Below are 14,424 nucleotides of genomic sequence, written 5' to 3' on the forward strand. Positions count from 1 at the left end.
TCTGCCAGACACTCCTGAATAGCTCTGCAAATCACTTAAATCCATGCCCTATTTGTTAGCATGATTTTGTAAATAAAGGAAATGCTTCCCACTGATGCAGAACACTGAGGAGCAGGCTAAAAATCTTTATCTAAATCACTCACAAGTGATAGAACCCTGCTAAGGCAGCTTCAGGAACTTTACTCTCATCAAGACCAAAGCTCTGCAAACCAGACAAGCTATTTAAAGGGCCCTTTTGTTGTCTATATTTTATTTGGGTGAAAAACTTCACTGCAAGAGAAGCTGTTGCAACACAGCAGTTTCAAGAGCTTGCTAACACTTGGGAACTCCACCAGCAGAATTCAATACAGCATTAACATGACATGCAGTCATGTCTGACTGTACCCTCCATGGCTGCGTATGGAAGAACGCCCCAGTAAGCACAGGCTCAGTGCAAAAACAGAATTCAGCTACAAGTTTTTCTTTCGTTCCTTTTCTCAGCACTATTTCACAAAACAGCCTCACCCACAGAATGCTTCACAACAGCTTTAAATTAAAAAGAAAATATTTTAGCTTTTTTTTTTTTCTCTAATCACAAAGTACGAGCGCTAAAATTGCAAGCCAGCCTTAAAGCTTCAGTGCATCACCACCTCGATTTCTTAGATTCAAAAGCCAAGACAGCATTACAAGTGAACAAAGTCTGTATTTTAAAACTCAGGAGTAACACCTGTCTCAAATTTTAAGCCTCGTCATCAATTATTTCACATTAAGTTTATAGCAAATGCCTCGGTTTCAAACATTAATTCCCAAAAGCACACTAGAAAAACTGGGACAAGCTCTCCTCATTTATAACTGGTTAAAATTAGAATCTCCTACATACAAACACCTGCTATCACACACATTTGCTTCCTAAGGTTATACAGCAAGTAATGCCCAAGTCAGCAAGTCTTCCACAATTTAATGCAACTCCTAAGAAATGGTAGAAGAATGCCTGGCTAGTGATGCAACGTCCCTTCAGATCTCTGCTTTCTGATACAAAGCCTCACAGCAAGAAATGGGATGAAATGCAGAACAGATCAAACAACTCGGTGGTACTTCATTGAAAGCCAACTTTGACTCTACTGGAACTGCTGTGATCCCTGAATTTTTAATATCTGTTTATTGTGTGCAGAGATTTATGCAATCTCAATGTTAACAGGTCACAAAAAGAGGGTGTATGAGCTAATTCAGAGACCAATTACGTGACAAGCAATCTCGCATGAACCGATAAATCTGAATAAAAAACTCAGTGTAAAAGTATTCCAAAACAGGCTGTAAGTATACAGCTATAATACTGCAAGTCAACCTCCAGGAAAAAAGACACAAAAGAAGGAAAAGCCACCTGCAGGCACAGTCACACTGCACGAGTGTGTTTCTGGGAGCAGCAGTTCCTAGGTGGGCTGACACAATGAGAAGCAGCCTCTAGAGCTTCTCTGCACTGCACTCAGCAGGGACAGCCAGCGACAGAGGGGAGCAGGAAGGCAGCAGAAAGGCCTGCCTTAAAAAAAAAAGTGTACACAAACAAGGGGTCATGAACAGCCTCTTAGAAAACGTCCCTACCATGTGTACATCCCCAGCAACACAGTCTTCGAATCATTTTGTGATGAACATCTTTAATGCAGTGCATGCGATTTATACCACTGTAACTTAAACATCAGGAGCATCAGTGAGAAAAGTATCTTTGCAAATAGCAAACTGAACTGTAAGAATACATCAGAAAACAGACAAACTTTGCAGATTGTGACTATTTAAGAGTGGGAGGAAAAAAGGACTTCCCGCTGTTTCTAAAGAGATGGGAAATGGAGAAGCAGCCAGATAATCTTGCCACAGATCCACCAAACCAGGCCGATTACCTTGCTGACAGGCAAAGGGTAAACTCCATCTCAATGTGTATTCAATTTAATTCATAATACCCTATTTCCCTATAAACACTCGGGAAATACTTATTAATAATTTCTGTTGCTTAACTACAGTTGCTTTAATTCCTAACTTCTGGCATTTTAACAACTGCATGGAAGACATTCATCTGAAAAGTTTACTTTGTGGTCTAATGCTGGTGTTAAAGAGAACAAGTCTGCTGCAAAGTGCAGAACAGCCCACTAGCACAAGGGATGGTGAGGAAGTTCAGAGGAGGCTGACCTTTTTGTGCAAATAAAACATCACTGGGACTTCAATCTCACCACTGAACTCTGAAGGAAAAGCACACATAATAAATCATTTCATTTTCAGAAAGGTTTTGCTGTTTGCTATAAGCTATTTGCAAACCTCATTCAAAAAGCAAGCACAAGGTCAGAGGCATGATTTTATACCAGGTTACGTTTTCAGATACAACAATAAATCAGTGTCTAATGCAGATCTGTTGTCTATTCCATCTGTTCAGCAACAGGCACAATACTTCACAAGACATGAAGTTTATTATGCATACAGCACACTATTTACAAGGAGGAAAAAAATACCAACAATGCATTCAGCCTGCTCCTAGCTGCAGACTTCTACACAGATAGGTTGTAAATGCCTGCAGCACCTAGAAGTTCTCTAGCTGTTCCTTCTTTCCAGGAGCCAGCTTTCCCAGGGAGCAGAAGGAGCTTCCTGGACGTGTGCTGCATGTGCAAGAGGAGCACAGCCCTGTAAAAGACAGCAGTAAGGACTGTGCAACTCTACTAGAAGCTCTACCTGCCTACCTCTGCCAGACATGAACACAACAACTGCCTCGTAATCTTCTAATGTCCCTGCCTCCCTATTCCTTCCTGTGTTTTCCTTCAAGAACTCTGAGGAACTGGAATTAATGAACTATATTAGGTTTATTAGGTGTCTAAAAAAGAAGTGATGTTTTGCTTTCTTAGCCTGACTGACTAATATTCTGTTAGTATACAAGAAAAGAGCATCTCCTAGTACAGGAAACCAATGCAAGGCACTGCAACAGCTTTCTTTTTTTCCCTCTCTCGTCTTTCATCAGCTCAAAGCTTTTTTACACAATGACAAAATCTATCTTTTAAGGCATTCACCAAACACTCACATTCCAAGACCTTCCTTACTTTGAAAGCACACAAAGATTAGACAGACAGCCAATTGCCAGCAAAACCCTAATGGCTCTTCATGTTACAGACTTATGGATGCACTGCAGCATTAACCTGAAGTACGCTACCAACCCACAGAAACGTGGGCATTAATCACACAAGAGCAAAAGGAATGTAGCTGGATCACTCAGTCCCACTATGGCTACTCAGAACCATTTCTCAGCCACAACACTACAAAACTCACATTAGAGTTCAACAGCAGAAAACCTGCTAATAACGTGCAATCACCCAGGGAAAAACCCTTCAGCCCTTCCCTGCGATTCCGGAGTCGCCCGGCAGAAGTGAGACAAGCCGTCTATCACCGCTATTTTCTTTGTAGCAAGCACACAATCCTATGAGCAAACAGAACAGAAGCACCTCAAATATCACAGGAACTCTGCCAAACCAGAACAGAAGCCTGTTAAAAATATCTTTCAGTGTCTTCCCTACCTTTTCATCAAGACATTTCTTCTACACCTTACTATCTTGCTGTTAGCCAGGCTTTAACACAGACTTCTTGTTACAGTTTCATTCCCTATAGAAACAGTGAAAATAAAAATTAAACACTGTGCACATTTGTTTAAACTTAAACTTACTGCACACTCCACTGCACCAGCCACACTGAATGAACGCTGGGAACTGCTGCAGAACTCAACTGCTAAGACAAGGTTACGTGTTTCCCAGATACTAAAAAATGTATATGAAGCCAAGTTTTAAACAAACATAAAGTCCTACTCTGCAATGATATTTCAAGAATATAAGCAACATTTAATGTTTTGAGGAAATGGACAAAAATCAAATGGTTGAGCTAACTGCTTTGTATGATTACAGCTCTTGTGCTCCTTTCTGATAAATGCCACCCATGCCTACTCAGAAAACAGCCACCTAGGAAATGCTCCTTCAGCTCTTTCTAAGTCTACTTTAAAACATCGTTCCTATTTGCTGATACTTTGCAGATCCTTTTCACTCCACAATCAGCAACAGGTGCAACTCCTCCACCCAACAACCTTACTGTACATTCCCCCTCCTCACAGCTACAGTTAGTCTCCTTGTCATTTACTGTTACATCCATTTTTCTTTGCGTGTTGTACACTTCAAACACCAGTAAAACCACTTTAAATTACAACCACGGATAACTTGAGCTTGTGTTTCACACTGAGGCACGTGCAAACTGCCAGCTTGTACTATAGCTGAGTGTTTTGGAGCGACTCCTTTCTACTGTGGGACAGAGAGTGAGTACCTCCCTGGAGAGGCTCTCAGACTTCAGCCTCCCAGAACTACTCATCAGCAAGGCTGCAGTCAAAAATAAACGCTGTCTAAAGGAAGATTTCTCCTTGCCAAGACATGAAGCACACTCTTAGAAGATTACTGTGAGAAGACTTCAGAAAACAAAGTGCAACATAAACAAGGCTGGGAAGAAATGCATTTCAGGAGGGCTGATGCAAACCATGAGAAGGAAGAAGGGGAGTCGTCTCCATTCCTGAAGTTAAAGAACAGCAGAAAAAACTCACTATGTTGAATTATCAACATTGTATTTCTGGGGGCACAAAGTTCAACACAATGTATTTCAAACCACACAGACTCAATCGACACTTTCAGGTCGTTAATTCTAGGGCAAGGAATGGAGGTGGCAGCCTGGAGCACAAATTCAGCCTCTGCAACAAGTCTTGCTAACCCACGCAGCACCTGCACTCCCCTCATCCCTATGATTTATGTAGCAAAGTTCTGGGAGTATCACAACATAAAACAATGTTAGGGATCACCTGCACATCTCCAGCACAGCTGCAAAGAGCCTAAGCAAAGAGCAGCATCAACACGAGTAGTTTCCCTGTGGACACTTTCCTTGTCAGCTACCCGGAAAACCAAAGAGGAGATTTGGAAACTAATCTCTCCCCCTCGCCCCCCTCACCCCATTTCTTCCTACCACAGTTAAATGAATAACAGCAACAGATAAAACAGCCAACAAATACGGTTGATGCAATCACTTGTCCTACTTTGTAACACATTCTGGCATATATCTACTCAACAGCAGTAAACACCAAGGTAATTAAAGTGAGCCCCCAGCTGCCACAGATACACAGGAGTTAAGAGAAATATTGGCATATGGGGAAAAAAAATAAACAAATAATCCATAAAGTTGTTCTGCTGTTCTGCCTTTACATCACTTGACCAGAATCACTATCAACCTTCTTGCAGGTGCTTTCCCAATCATCCATACCAAATCAGCATACTCTGATCCAAACAACACTAGAGATAATCAAGAGAGCTGCTGAAAATTTGGCAACAACACCTCTCTAAGAGGTGCCTGGAGACAGAAAAGCATGGATTAGAGTGCAGGGACAGAGCACCAGACATGCTTTTGGGAGCAGGACATTGCAACGCAGGCCAGAAACTGAGACAGATGTGTTCAGCAGTGCTTATGGAAAAAGAGAAACCAGCGTCAAACTGAGAGGCTAATCTAGATTCAGTGGGATTGCTGCAGTCCACCAGCAAGAACCAGCCATGTAGAGTACCAAAGCTTAGGAGGAAGCACAGCAACAGGCAAAGAGAAGGCAAGAAGGAACAGACTTCGTGTCAAGGCCTTTTCTGTACCTTCTACACTCTCCGCTGCTGCTCACCAAGTCTTTCACTTGTTTGTTCTTCACTGCTGTTTTTATTCTCAGCTAAATCAGAGGGATAACTAAGGGGGCCCAACAAACCACAGCCTGCTTAGGTGTTCATTACAGCTGTACCACAGCAAAATGCCACGGCATCCAACCACGGCTACAAAAAATACCAGTAATGTGATGTTCAGGCATTCCACAAGATTCATGAGAGAGATAGGTCTTAACAGGGCTGGTTTTAGAACTTCCATTTCTCTTTCTAAATTACAGTATTCACTGCCAAAAAGCACAAACAAAGAATGGAAACAATTTCTGCAGTACAAATGCGTTTGAAAGGACAGATGCAGACAACAATATACAGTAAATGAAGGAGAAGTATATAAATAAGCACTATAATACACAAATATCACTTCAATCAAAACAGTTCAGGAGGGCAACCAGTCTGCTTTTTGTACAGCTACTTATTATACAACAACTTCTAAGGAGGGGAGGTCCCCAAACACAGTGTTCTCCTTTCGTTGGCACAGTCCATAAAGGCACGGAAAAGCAGTGGATCTTCCAACATGTCAAAATGTCAAAGCGCATCAACCAGTATTGTCAAAGATTTCTGCTTTCACCCAGCCTCATTTGGATGTCTATGCCAATTTCAGCTTAGCTACGAAATCTCTCTCCACCCAAATTAAAACCTTCAATGCACCGGGTAATGGGAGAAGGCACAAAGCATTTGTTTTTCCCCATGCGTGTCTGTCACCAGCAAATACGTCCTGCAGGTAGGGATACTGGACCCAGTCATGCTCCAACAGGGGACACGCAGTGGATAACAGACATAGACTGCAACTGCCACTTGCAGATGATCCACACCGGACTGGAAAGGTTTAATGGTGAGGTACCACCAACACCCCATGCGTCCAGCAAATGTCCACACCCGGTTAGCAGAACCGTCATCCTCTACCTCACAGAAAAATAAATGTGAATGCACGGCTACCAGCCCAGCTACAGCACATCCATCGAGCAGCACGTGTTGCTGTGACAGCTTCCTAGCCAGGTTAGCTAGCAGCACAACACCAGGGCAGCATTTCCCCCCAGTAATCACAGTATAGCAGTGGAAGTGCCATTATATGCTAACTAACTGCTACATTAGGATTCCAAACCTAGCTCTGAACACAGAACAGATTTATCTTAAAACTCCTCACCCATCTTTTGGGACAGAGCTATTACATAAACCTTTTTTTTTTTTTTAAAAAAAAAAAAAAAAAAAAAGGCTTAAGTGTATTGGGTCAGAGAGAGTCACCCATGTGCTAAATAGTGTGAGAAAATTACTCACAGAAGGGTTTGCCCCTTGGTGCTCTACATAATGAGTTCTTCACTGTCCTGAATAGGAGTTCAGCATACAAGGTAACTGTAAAGCTGCACACGTTGTGAGATGAGTGCTGCTGCACTGGGATTAAACTGGCAGCATTGTGCAGTCTGGTTACTTCTGCACACGCAGGTCCTGAAAAGCCCTAGCTCTTCCTCTGTAATTGTATAGTCAAAATACTACACAAGCAAATGTGCTGACATACAGGAGCTCCTGGAGCTGACCACAATCTTCATCTTGGTTGTACAACTAAGAATAAATCTTCAAGTTCACAAGTTTCTTCTGAAGATCGAGATAAAACTAAATCCAGAGTCCTGCCCACCACCTGCATCTGTTTGTTTGTGTAAGGCCTGCACACACACACACAGTTCTCTGGGGACTTTCTCATTTGTGTATATAGACATAATTTATACAAGACACTTGCTGCTTGTCTACTTTCATTTCAGATGGCTAAATAAAATACCTTGATCCATAGAGGACATTTTTTCCCCCTCACCCAAAGAAAAAGGCAAAATTTCAAATACAGATTAAACAGGGAGAATATAATTGGCTAACTTACTTCTAACCTTCTGCCTCACTCCTTGTATCCTATGCTTATATCATATTTCTTTTCTCATCCCCCTCCTCATGCTCCTGTCCACTATAATATCACTCCATTTCAGCCTCTGCAGTAACCCTGTATCTAAGACTTGAAATAATACTTTGAAAAGAGAAAAATGTGCCATTTGAAAGAGTAGGACCAACACTTGAGTTTCCACTTCACCTCCACAATCTCCTCCTGGTTCTGTATTTGAGCTCTATAGGGAACCACCAATTCTGCATCACAGACTGAAATGACTGCTAGAACACACAGCCTTCTCTGTGCATTTTAGTTGTGGTGGACTTTATACACAGACATACATTAGCAGAGCATTTCCAGATCAGTCATAGACCAGATTTCCAGATCCAGCATAGAGAAATCCTGAACCAAAACGTAACAGAAAGCACCTAAAGGTAATCGCACAGTATGGCAAAGAGACCCATTCCCTTCAAGAAAATACTGATTTTAAGTAGCTCAACAGTGGTGACGCTTTCTCTGTTTATACACATTCACCTCATACCTGTCAGCTATCTCCAAATAAAGCAAGGCACAACTTGCTTAAGCTTGCAGAGGATTTGCTGCACTCAGTATGCCATAAAATTTGTGTCATGATTTGTGCTCACAGTAGTGAGTGATGTTTGTATGTAGAATCGATATATAAGGGAATAGATGGAGGGGCTTTTCTGTGCTCCTTCCCATGACCATCCTGTGAGACTGCAGCAGAAGCATGAGGAACAAATGCAACTCAGCCCTCTAAACCACACACCACCCCCCTCACTTTTTCAGCAAGCACAATCTCCCTTTCTTCAAAGGTGCAAAATCTTAAACATAAAGCATGATGCATTTTAAGGTACTTAAAAAAAAAAAAAACACAAAAAAAACCAACACAGACACCAAAACTGCTTTTATTTCTTTCTTTTTTTTTTTTTTCCTCCCCATTTATGAAGAGATAGTTCTTTCCAGGAAACTTCAGAGCAAATACTGCCACAACTCACAGCTGGAGATGCACTGAGACCTGAGCTACAGGAACTGTCTGACAGCAAGATACTTGGAAACCACCAGTGCCTAAAACATTATGTTTGAACAAGGTTACATCAAGCTTTTCCTTTTAAATCCAATACAAGTTGTGCAACACTTCTGCCTCCAACTCTTAGGTCACACCAACAACAGATTTAAAAACTGAAGTCAATTCTGAGGAAAGGACAATGAATCAGAAGACTTCCTGCAAGCCTTCATTTCAACAGCTACTTAAGATTCAGGAAGATTCTGACTAAGACACTCCTGTACTCTTCACTTTTCACAACTTGCTGACGTCCCTTTGACCATAACTGCAAATGTTCCTCCACTCACTCTTGTAGGAAGCATTTCTTTCTACTAGGACTTGCAAAGTTAACTCCAATTCAGTTGCTAAGAAGTACAGTGGAAATTGAAAAGGGATGCTGAATATTTAAGTGACACAGCAAATTTCTTTCTCCAACTTTAAAACCTCAAGATTAACAAACCCCAGTATCGCTATTCAGCTCAATCTAGACTGTCTTCCTCTAGCAAAGAGTCATGAGACTCTTCTCTCCAGCTTTCACACACTCCAGCAGCAATTTACCTAGAGATTAATCTTTCAATGCAGTATCCTGTAGATTAAACATCAGACTCAGTTCTGAGCAGCAGCATTCCCAGTTCCTTCCTCAAGGCCATACAGGAAGTGATGTTAAACACGTTTCTCATTCAACTCCATTCTCCTCAGTTAAACCAGGCACCAACTTGGCTCTCTTTCTTGCTACTTTCTCTTTTAAAAGTGATCCATGTATTTACATTGTTCCGAATGCTTACGCAGAGATCAGCTGCACTCACATGAGTCCTACAGAATAAGCCAGGCTCTGTCAATATTTATGCTTTTGCTAAATAATAATTAACTCTGGCTATGTAAATACAAAATAGTTGGTATTGCCATTAACACATATAGAGATTCCATTAAGCTCCATATGGGCACGATAGAGCATAGAGAGCAAGCTGTTCACAAGAAATGTGGGCCTGCAACCACGCTGCTACGAGAAGTACCAAAACTTCAGCATATGAATGCTCTTCATATGGGAAAAAATATTTCTAAGTAAGCTTGTATTAAAATAAACACAAAAAACAGCCATAGTGCCTTTTGGCACAGCATTCAGAGAATGAGATCTTATCTTTTCTGTGCTAGTTTTTAGTAAGTGCACAATTTAGAAGAGCCCATTGGGTAAAGCATGCTCAAAAGCAGCAGGAACTGTTTATAAACTTCAGCAAAGTTCCTTCATCCAGCTGGACCTTAATGGTTTTAGAATAAAATACGCACATTATGCAAGCTCTTAAGGCTGTAGAGAAGCTGGGTTTTCTTTCCTATTTCATCTATAAGGCTCCATGCAGTCTTCTTCTTCCCCAAAAGTTAACCACAAAAACAAATGCCACGTTCCTGATAATTAAACCATTTCAACGCCAGCTCACAACGACCCCAGAAGCACTTCCCCATTCCCCAGCAATGCAGTCCCACTCTGCCATTCCCTTCACACGTGCCCACAGACCCCCAGCTCCATAAAACAGGATCGAGTTGCACTAAATATATGAATTTTTAAAAAGAAAAGAGAAACGGGAGACTCTCACAAAGTGAGATGGTCTGCATGACCCACAAACCAGAAATAACCCATTCACTCCTCAGCTACAATTCCTTTTCCTAAATCATCACGGATCAACATCAAATACTTGCGTTTAATCACTCAGAAAGTGAAAAAGATAACGTACCGATGTGCTACGCTCTTTACAGAAACCTCCAGTTGAGCAACAGCTTCGGAGAAAAATTGCACAATGGAGTGAAAAGCCGTCCAGGATGCTCAGTTAATTCAGAAAACCCCAACCTCAGAACGGGGTGCCGGGACCTCATTGCTAGAAATCCCCATTCTCAGGGCAGCCCACGTTCAAATCCCGTTTGAAACGACTCCAGAATAGCCAACCGCTGCCGAGGAGTTATTAAATACTCCCGCTCCTCGGCCAACAACCCCGCTGCGTGCAGACATCATGACGGGACAGAACTGAAATGTCAGGGCTGATGTCCAGCGCGCCACGTTAATCCAGCTGGAAGTCAGCCGCGTTCTGCGAGCCGAGGATAAACTTACAACAAAAACACGACCGAGCGGCACCTGCCCAAGCCACGCGGGAGCCCTACCTGGAGCCGCGCGCCTCAGGACAAGGCAGCTCCCGGCCGTAACGTGGCAGCGCGAGGGGATCCCGCCTCACCGCGGCCGAGCGGCGCGGCCCGAGGCCCGCAGGCCGGGCCGGGGGCTCCGCTGGGCCCCAGATCGCCTTGGGGGTCGGGAGGGAGAGGAGAAAGTTTTCCTCCCCCTCGCCGCAGCCCGACGGAAAGTTACCGAGGCGCGGAAGGAGAAGGGGCGCGAAGAGCAGCCCGCCCCTCAGCCCCCCCGCCCCTCGCCTCCCGCCGCAGCCCCGCGCGAGGGGCGGCCCCGAGCTCGCGCTGCTCGGCGCGGCCCACGCGGGGCCCCTCATCCCGCCGAACCCTACGGAACTCCTTCCCCGCCGCCCCGGCCCCAAACATCTGCTCGGAGAATCCCCCCCCCCCGTCCCCGCACCCCCCGCGCCCACAGCTCGGCGCTCCCCCCGGCCCTCACCTCACACGGGGCCGCGCTCCTGGGGGCAGGGGAACGGCCGCCGGCGCTTCCCGGCCCCCAGCGCCAAGCAGCGGGCGGCGAAGGGGCGCGGGGAAGGGGAAAAGCGCTCGGTCCCCGCGCCCTTATCTCATCCTAGCGGAGCCCGGCTCGCCTCCGCCGCCTCCCACCGTGTGGGCGGCTCAGGCGGGATCCCCCCTCCCCTCCGCGCCGCCTCCTGGCGCCGCCATCTTGGCTGTCACGGGGGCGGGGGGAGGCGGGCGCCGGCTCGTGATCGCGGGAGGAGGTCGGTTCCCCCCACTCGGCACCGCCCGCCGCCCCTCGGGCGGGCACGGCGCCGGGGCCGAGCCGGGAGGTTCGGCTCGCCTCGGGACCGCCGCGGAGGAGGGCTGCTCCGTGTGACGGAGCGGGCCCGCAGCCGGGCGCCTCGGCTCGGCTGTCCGCGCTTCCCTAATTTCAACCCCCGCTCCTCCCCTGAGCTGTGGGGGTCCACAGGAACCGCGGATGGGCGGAACCCCTCCAGCACAGCCCGAAATACGACGCACCGTTTGCGCAGAGCTCTCCTCCCCACTCGGTCCCACAGCTTCTCCCTCTCCGGCGCCTTTAAATTAACCAGAAACCCATCTGTGGCCCAAAGATCCCAGCCTCGCTCACCTGTGGTGCCCGCCGGCGGGGCGGGGGTACCTGGAAAAAACAGAACGGGTTCTGTGGAATCCCCGCAGGCCTGATGTAACCCACACCACGTTGTTGCATCAAAGACTATGAAAGAACCTGAGACAAAAATAACCTTTGAAGAAGGCGCAGCTCAGATTAGTGCAGCGCGTCAAGATGTTGCTGAGCACAACAAAAAGCCCTCTGCCTGCACTGGAACACGGGGGTGCTGCTTTCCTGGCATCCGAGACGGGCTGTGCTCTTGTTTCCAAATGTTGCACCGATGTGCTATTTTTGCAGTGATGTTTAGGGATAGGCTCCAACCGTGCAATTTTGGCTTGGAGTTCAAGCTTCCCTCAGTTAGGGATATTTGGCTCAGAGGGTTTTGATGTGGCTTGTTACAAAGTCAGATACGGTTCTGAATTCGGGCTGGAAGTGCTGAAGTGTGTTCAAACTTACTGTATAGATCTAACTCATCCCTCTTGCAAATCTGGCTGGAAAGGAGAACACGAAAATTAAGAAGTGCAAAACATTAATTTTCCCCACTACTTTTTAATTAATATGACCTTTTATAGCAGCAATGCTGCTCCTCCTACGCGCCGTGTAGGAAATGGAGTGGCTGACACGACCCAGGCAGAGGCACCCGTGTGCGAGCCTGCACACGCAGACACAGCTTTTGTGCTGCCAGGTTTGATTTTTGTGTGCTGAGTCTGACTCTTGTTTGATCAACAGCGCACTGCCTGAGGATTGTGGCAACCTCTCTCCCAGGCTGGGACTGCGAGAACATTGCCCATTTCTTGTACTGCTGCATAAAATGCATTTATTGCCACACTCATATAGACATTTTATCTCTCAACGATATTCGGTGGAGTAAATAAAGAAAATAAGAACGTAGTACCTGGGTATTTGCAGCAAGCTGGGCTGTATTTTGAAAAGAATCCTTGAATTCTGCAGCCATCTGTTAGAAAAATTTCTACATCCTATGATCATTTTGGATGGATTCTAATCCTGGAAGTGCTTTCAAATAATTAGCAATAATAAAGTCCGTCTTTTAGCTTGTGTCAGTAACTTTGATATTTAGCATATTTTGTGCTCTTTTCCCTTGTTCATTTTTCAAACAGGTGTAATGTTTAGATCTTTGGTGTTTAGATTCAAGGATGGATTTTATCTTCCATTCTACGGTAGGAACAGACCCACCAGAGCATTTTTTCAGCTCTTAAGTATTGTTTCAGCTGCCTGTAAACTGACACAAAGTCACTGCACTGACCGTGAATAGTTCAATTAGTTTTGGAGTTTAGGTTCCATGAGAATACTCTTGTCAGCTGCTAATGGAAACTTTAATTTTACAGAAATACCATTCTTAAACTTACCGTGTCAGTTTCTATACTTTTCAGATCACATAATAGGTAACTTTTATGTATATATCTTTGATTTCCAGTTAATTTATGGCCCAACCTGTTTATTTCCTTCCACCAATTCTGTACTCTAGGGACTTATCTATATTTAATTATATTTTGTGTCAGCGTCAGCAAATTGGAGCCAGGGATGCAGACCTTACCTTGCAACTCCTGATACAAACACCAAACAAAATAGTTTCTCCCAGTCCCACCATCACAGCTACCCACACTGCTTATCTCTGTCCTGTCCTTCTTGTTCTTCCATCTCCTTCTCCCCTGGTTCCACCAACCCTCTTTCGCTTTCTACCTGCTCTCTCTCTCTGTTGGCTGTGACACACTTTCATCCCCAGGTCCCCACCAGCACATGTAATTGTGCTCCATTTCATTACTGGCTTGTCACTACCTCTATCAAGCCATGTCTCCTATCTTATATCTAACTGCAAAGCTTTCCTCCATAGCTTGTCATCAGTTGTCCACATCAAGACTCAAGTAATGCCACGTGTGAAAGGGCAATAATGACTGTAGTGCTGTATTTGCTTCTGAATAAAGAGCAACATCAGTGAATAGTGTTACTGTACAGGCAGAGACATTCATTGCATGCACAGTTCCTGCAGGCTCGCTGCACAGAAATGGGTCTATATGTTAGTCAAACAAAGCCTTTCTCTAAAACATTGTTCATGGGAACACTGGGGATCTCAAGGCAGAGATCTCTGCACACACATGGAGACTGACCCAGTGATCATTAAGTCAATAGAAGCGTTCCTATTAATTGCAGTCAGTGTTGGATCAGATTCTTAGCATGCATTGGAAGTCAATTGAATGAGTCAACCACCATGTGTATTGCAGGTGGGCAGCACTGTGATGCTCAACGTGGTGTCCTCTCAAGCATGGGGTGGAGAGCTGTCAGTCGGATTTAGCTTCCCCAGGGGGACTTGCAGGGCTTCTGTGGACTGGCAACCACAGAACCATTTTTTCCCATGTTGCAACCCCCAGATTTCTAGCTTGTAGTAATGAAGTTATTTTCAAAGCCTGGTTTTGTTTATTTTAAGTGCTTTTTACACATGGGTAAACTGAAGCAAGGCAGAGGACAAGCGACAGATGGTCAGAGACAGTGC

The 14,424-nt window shown here is 44.9% G+C and overlaps 1 protein-coding gene across 7 annotated transcripts in view; it reads right to left on the minus strand.

Moving 5' to 3' along the window:
* DENND4A (DENN domain containing 4A) overlaps positions 1-14,424 on the minus strand; it is a 54,330-nt gene that overhangs the window by 34,616 nt on the left and 5,290 nt on the right. Inside the window, exons 1-2 of one of the 7 annotated variants that reach the window (XM_042875710.1) lie at positions 11,265-11,393; positions 3,525-3,609 (exon numbers count right to left, since the gene is read on the minus strand). The gene's annotated coding sequence lies outside the window, so the exon portion shown is untranslated. Of the gene's footprint in view, positions 1-3,524; positions 3,610-10,383; positions 10,583-10,804; positions 10,848-11,264; positions 11,394-11,915; positions 12,407-14,424 lie in introns of those variants that run through there. The other 6 variants (XM_042875711.1, XM_042875708.1, XM_042875709.1 and 3 more) reach the window with 6 other exon arrangements.

Source organism: Lagopus leucura, unplaced genomic scaffold (genome assembly GCF_019238085.1).
Source record: "Lagopus leucura isolate 7727_CA_CO unplaced genomic scaffold, USGS_WTPT01 Super-Scaffold_100015, whole genome shotgun sequence".
Lineage (NCBI taxonomy): Eukaryota > Metazoa > Chordata > Aves > Galliformes > Phasianidae > Lagopus > Lagopus leucura.